The sequence below is a fragment of the Aethalodelphis obliquidens genome, unplaced genomic scaffold (genome assembly GCF_003676395.1).
Source record: "Aethalodelphis obliquidens isolate GAN/ISIS:26980383/991018 unplaced genomic scaffold, ASM367639v1 scaffold72, whole genome shotgun sequence".
NCBI classification, from domain to species: domain Eukaryota; kingdom Metazoa; phylum Chordata; class Mammalia; order Artiodactyla; family Delphinidae; genus Aethalodelphis; species Aethalodelphis obliquidens.
The window spans coordinates 18,601-24,566 of NW_020838016.1; the positions used below are offsets into that span (position 1 = coordinate 18,601).

At 39.2% G+C, this 5,966-nt stretch overlaps 1 pseudogene; it reads right to left on the reverse strand.

Annotated features, from left to right (window-relative positions):
* Positions 1-3,503: 3,503 nt before the first annotated feature.
* On the reverse strand, positions 3,504-4,986 carry LOC113612087 (ras-related protein Rap-1b-like; annotated as a pseudogene).
* Between the last annotated feature and the right edge of the window lie 980 nt (positions 4,987-5,966).

Sequence of the window (5,966 nt, forward strand, 5' to 3'; positions counted from 1 at the left end):
AAGAAATGGAAGCAACCCAAAAGTCCATTGACGAATGGCTAAAGGTAATGTGAGATATATATATATATATATATACATATATATATATAGATAGATAGATACACATGGAATATTATTCAGCCTTTAAAAAGAAGGATATCCTACCTCTTGCGGCAGATGGGCCTGGAGGACATTATGTTAAGTGAAATAAGCCAGATACAGAAGGACAAATACTGTATGATCCCACTTTTATGAGGAATCTAATAAACTCACAGAATAGGATAGTAGATAGAATAGTGGTTATCTGGGTCTGGACAGACAGGGAAATGGGAAGGTATTGGTCAAAGTGTACAAAGTTCCAATTAGAGCAGAAGAATAAATTTTGGAGACCTCCTGTACAACATAAGGCCTATATGTAGTTGACAGTACTGTACTGTATTCTTGAAAATTTGCTAGGTCAGTAGATCTTATGTTCAGTGCTCTTACCACAAAAGAAAAATTATATTAAAAATAAACAAATAAAAATAAAAATATAAAGGGGGTAGGAGGAAGCTTTTGGAGGTGAGATGTTGGATGGCCTTGAATGTAGTAGAGGTTTCATGAGTGTATACTTATTTCCTAACTCATCAAATTATTGTTTCCTTTTAGATATGCACAGTTTTTTATGACAATCATACCTCAATAAAATGGCTTAAAAAAATGAAAGAAAAAAGAGTACTTGTCAAGGGCTGAGGGGAGGAAGGAATTCATTTTTAATTAATGTAGAGTTTCATATACTTAATACTAATGAACTGTACACTTAAAAATGATTACAATGATAAAATTAATGTTATGTACTTTTTACCAAAAACACAAACCAACAACTATGTTCTGATATTAGAAAATATTCATTAATGAAGCATGCCACCTCAAAAAACCAAACGCATATTGTAGAAATGGCAGGAACATGTAAGCACTTGTCTCACTGGATGGTAAACTCCTCAGCCTCCAACTAAGTGAACAGATGTTGCCTGATTCACAGACCAAGATAAACTCTTCCTCTATAGCAAACCCAATGCCTCTCACTGCTCCCAACAGGGCACAGCACCAGGTGATGCTGTTCATTCCCTAGATGGTCACTGGGACATTGATTTTAGTCCCTTTTCAGTATCCACCTAACAACAAAGCAAAATAAAGCTAATATTAGCCTCTGTTTTTCTGTTCTGGGAGAAATGGCCTCTGGATTTAGCCCCGTGAGCAAAGCTGCAAATCCACCTGTCACGTGCCCAGAATTTCTCTTCTGTGGCATGTGGTCTAAGGAAGTCTTTCAAGTTTTGTTAAGCCTGCAGACGGATAAGAAAGTCGGGGACTGTGCATGTTAGCTTTATTAAGAGCAAGGGTGGCGGTGTGGGGTGCTTTATTAAGAGCAAGAGTGGCGGTGTGGGGCGGTGTGGTGAATATCCCAAAGTCCCATGGGAGAATGTCCCATGACCCAAGTGAATTGTCAAGGGGAAGATTAACCAAACGGTATTTTTAGTAATTGCCTTTGCAGTTCATATCTCAAGAACATTCAAGGGAAATTTATCTGTTCTACTTAGCCCTGAGGTCATAGTAAGTGCTGTATTTTATTTTCAAACTCTCTCTCCCTTTCTCTTTTCCTTTCCCTCTCTATTTCTGTCTATCAAATCTAGGTTTTCCCAAGGTTCAGTTTATTCTCTAAGTGAAACAAGAGCTCTTTTACAAAATACTTTTAAGTTATTCAGATTGCAGTGTTCTAATTCAGAAGTTACAATTTCAGGTAGAGATGTGCCTCATTTATGTGAAAGTTTGGTCCTTAAAAGTTACTGTGTACACCGCTTTCAGTGTGGCCTTCCATGAATGCCTCTGCTAATTTGTTTCATGAAATATTGTCTTTGCTGACAAACATGCCCCCTCTCTAAGCTTTCCTAAAAATCTCCAAAAAATAGCCAACCTGCTAACCCTTTGGCTAGCACACTGAATATGAGGTTTTTGGGAGGATAATTTAATTCACAGAGGTGGTGGTGGGTATGAAGTCTCTTTAGCTAAGATGGAACTACATCTCCCAGAATTCCCTTCCCTGCGTGGTTCTGGGTTAGGGCTGCACTCACAGAAAAGGTGCAGGAGACGTGAAAGTGTAAGTGACGTATTTCAGGGCAGGTGCAGCTACAGGCCACTCACACTCACCAATCTCATGGCCCACCTTGGCTTTGGGCAGCCCCAGGCTCACAACTCTGTCCACTTCCCACTGGAGCTTCTCCTTAACTTTCTGAATCCTGGGCCAAGTTCATGAGCAGCGTTAGAGTGTAGTGTGCCAGCAGGTCACCCACATTGTTGAGGTTGGAGGTTTGGAGACATTGAGAGACTGCTGTGGGTTCCAGTTTGTCTTTGTGATTCTAGTTTGTCCTTTCTTGCCCCTGCTTCACGTTCATCTTCCCTTCTGGACTGCAGGCCTCAGTGACCTCAGGCCCAGCACAGACACAGACAGCAGACTCACATACACTGCTCAACCAGCTCCCACAATTGCATGAGGTCTTGTCCCTGCAATAAATCCTTTATATCACTTACATGGTCCTACCTTTCTGCTTGAATCCTAACTAGTTACTGGAGGAAACGTCAGCAAACAACATGTAGAAGCTGAAATTCTTTTTTATTTTTTTTTAATAAACGCAAGCTCTTGCACGGCAATCCAAATTTATTGAACTACTGATGCTAAGTTACACAAAATTGTACCACTTTTTTTTTTTTGTGGTACGCGGGCCTCTCACTAAGGCTTTTAGTTTACATTTGGCCACCTCAAAGTAGTTGTAACATTAGGTTGGTCAGTTTAAATACTGTGGCTACCTGTTGGATTAGACACACAATCTGTACACCCAAATGTTAATGCATACAAAGCAACAGGTATTGTTAAATAAAATAGCAATAATTACTGCAGCTTAGGCCTTGTGACCAATTACACATGATCAAAATTACTTCCCACATTCACATCCACAGTACTCGTTCACCATTTAACATCTCAACCAAAACATTACACATGTGAAACAATCACTAACAGGCAAAAATACTAAACCTGTTTATTTGGTATTGCAAATACACTTATGCATGAGCAAGCAGGGGAGTCACAGTGAGAATCTCCAGCTGCAGAAGCCTGAACATTATTTACAAAAATTAAATTATTTGAATATATACACTTCTTGTTGTAGACCCCCACTGTACACACAACTATAAATGTTGTTCCCTATGTAAACAAAAGAAGAAACATATAATAAAAGATTTGAAAAGTCTGGACATTTTCTTCCCAACAGATATCAAAAGCAACGTCTTTAATCTAAGACATTTTTACTGAAAGGACTATCATATTTTAAAGACAAGATCACTATCTCCACAGTTCTTTTAATTAAAAAAATTGTATAGCTCTGTTAATCAAAGCGATTACAATACAAGGTAAGTGAGTAAAATACAATGATAATAACCTTGAATTTCTTAAAAAAAATTACAATAAACGACAAGTATCAAAGAAGCAAAGTTATCTGGAGTAGTCTATATAGGAGCTCTTTGGGCTTTCTTTTATTATGGTAAAATAGTGGTGCTTTTAGGATTTACATTATTATACTCTCCAATACAAAGTATGGGATGTGTTCACCATTTTCATACATATACAACATTGGTGGATGAAAAATGTCTCTTAGCAGTAATACTGGATTGTAGCCTCTGGTTTTACCAGCTGCATACTCTAGGACTATTATATAAGTAAAAAATCTCTCTTGTGATACTGGAAAGTGATTAGAATGTGCAAACTGATGTAGTAGCTTTCACCTGCCTCTTAAAGTGCTCCGCCACAGAAAATTTAACATGTTGGTAGGTTTAACAAAGTTGGAATGCTGGCACCATTGAAGTGAGCAACAGTTCTTCAGACCTGGCTCAGAGCTGCAATGCATTTATCAATAGTATATTAAAGCAGCTGACATGATGACATTTTGCGGTCCTTCCTAGGCACTGGAGTTTTTCTGTAAATTTGCTGCACTAGGTCATAAAAGATCTCATTAGCATTTATTTTATTTTGCAGAGGATTCTAAGATGGCATATTGTCTTGCTAGATGTTGACCTTGTTTCTTTCCTACAACTCTTTCATCTATAATCATTGGAACATCATCAGTGTCTTTAACTCGAAGAATCTGTTCTCTCAGACATTGTAAATCATTAAATGTGGACTCTGCTGTGATGGAATAAACTAATGTAACGCTCTGTCCGTTTTTCTTTTTTTTTTTTTTGCGGTACGAGGGCCTCTCACTGCTGTGGCCTCACCCCTTGTGGAGCACCGGCTCCGGACGCGCAGGCCAAGTGGCCATGGCCCACAGACCCAACCGCTCTGCGGAATGTGGGATCTTTCTGGACCAGGGCACGGACCCATGTCCCCTGCATCGGCAGGCAGACTCTCAACAACTGCGCCACCAGGGAAGCCCTTTTTTTTTTTTTGGCTTTGTCCGTCTTTCATGTACAAATCCCTCATTGCTGTAAATTGTTGCATTCCCGCAGTATCCCAGATTTCAAGCATACACTGTTGTGCATCTACTTCAGCTTGCTTTCTATAAAAATCTATATAGGATCATATTTTTCAACAAAAATTTCTTGAACAAATTGTACAGTCAGAGCAGATTTTTCAACTCCTCCCGAGCCAAGAACGACTAGCTTATACTCATGCATATTGCAAACTTGTAAAACCTAGTACCTCTTGTGCTGTCACCGGGTCCCTGCAGCCAGCGTCGCCTCCTGCTCCCTCCGGGTCGCCGCTCGCAGAGCCACGCGGTACTGCTGCTACTGCTGCCGCCGCAGATCCAGCTGGTTTACCGAAGATGAAATTCTTGGACCTGATCAAATTCTGCTTTGTAAAGCCCTTCACCTCAGTGGAGGGTAGTGGCATCCAGACTCAATCTCTCATTTTCTCTGGGGCGTCCCTGCAAGGCAGTGACTGGAAGAATAACTTCTGGCTTCCTTGGGGCCTCCCTGCACAATCTCACCCTTATTGCTCTCTCTTGATTCCACTACCTCAGTCCCCTGGTACTCACCACTGTCCAGCCATGCTGGTTCATGTTTCTTTAGAGTCCCTTTATATCTGAAATAAGACCAGTGTATAACAAATCATAATTTCTTATATATAGTTTTAATTTTTTTCTCGTTAAACTTTATTTAGAAGTAACTCTGAAAACTTCAGAGGTAAGAATTTCTCCTCTATGGTATAAGGGGAAGAATATGGAGCTAGCAGTCAACCCCAGCTCTGCTCCATCAGTCTGACCTATGAGCAAAGCCCTGAATCTCTTTAGATCTTCCAACCTTCATCTGTAGACAGAAAGAACCGAAATTGATGACCTCTCAAGACCTCTCTAACTTCAAACATTCTATACAGAATAAACTTCTAAACAATGCTCTAAATACACTAAGAGAAATTTCATCTTTAAAGGAACTGGAAGTAAATAGCTATTTGTACATTTTCAAAGATATGTCAGACATAGCTGTGTTAAAGCTTTTTCTGGAATGAAGCTCAGAGCAAATTTAATCACTAATGATAAATTAACTCTAATTTTTAGCATACAGTTTACATAGTTTTTGATCTTTTATTTTGATAATCTTGGTTTTCTTTTAAGTATCCTGCCTCGATACTATTTAGGAGTATGTGAAATATAAACTGTAAGGAGGTAATTAAAATATCCTAGTAGCTCTGAAGGAAAACTACTTCAGGTTAAAGCTCCTTTACTGTGTCACCTGGAAACAGCAAGTTAATGCATTATTTTAATATTACTGTGAAGAATACAGCTCTCAAAGGGCCCTGATTAACTTTTAGGAAGCAAATTAAGTTTGGGGAAAAAAGCAAGCATAAAGTTTTTGCTGATTTAACCTACTTCATATGGATTGAAATAGCTTCACTCTTTGTCTTACAATAATATTCTGCCATCGACCTGGATCCTCCACTCTACCTCACTTTGTGTGAGGGA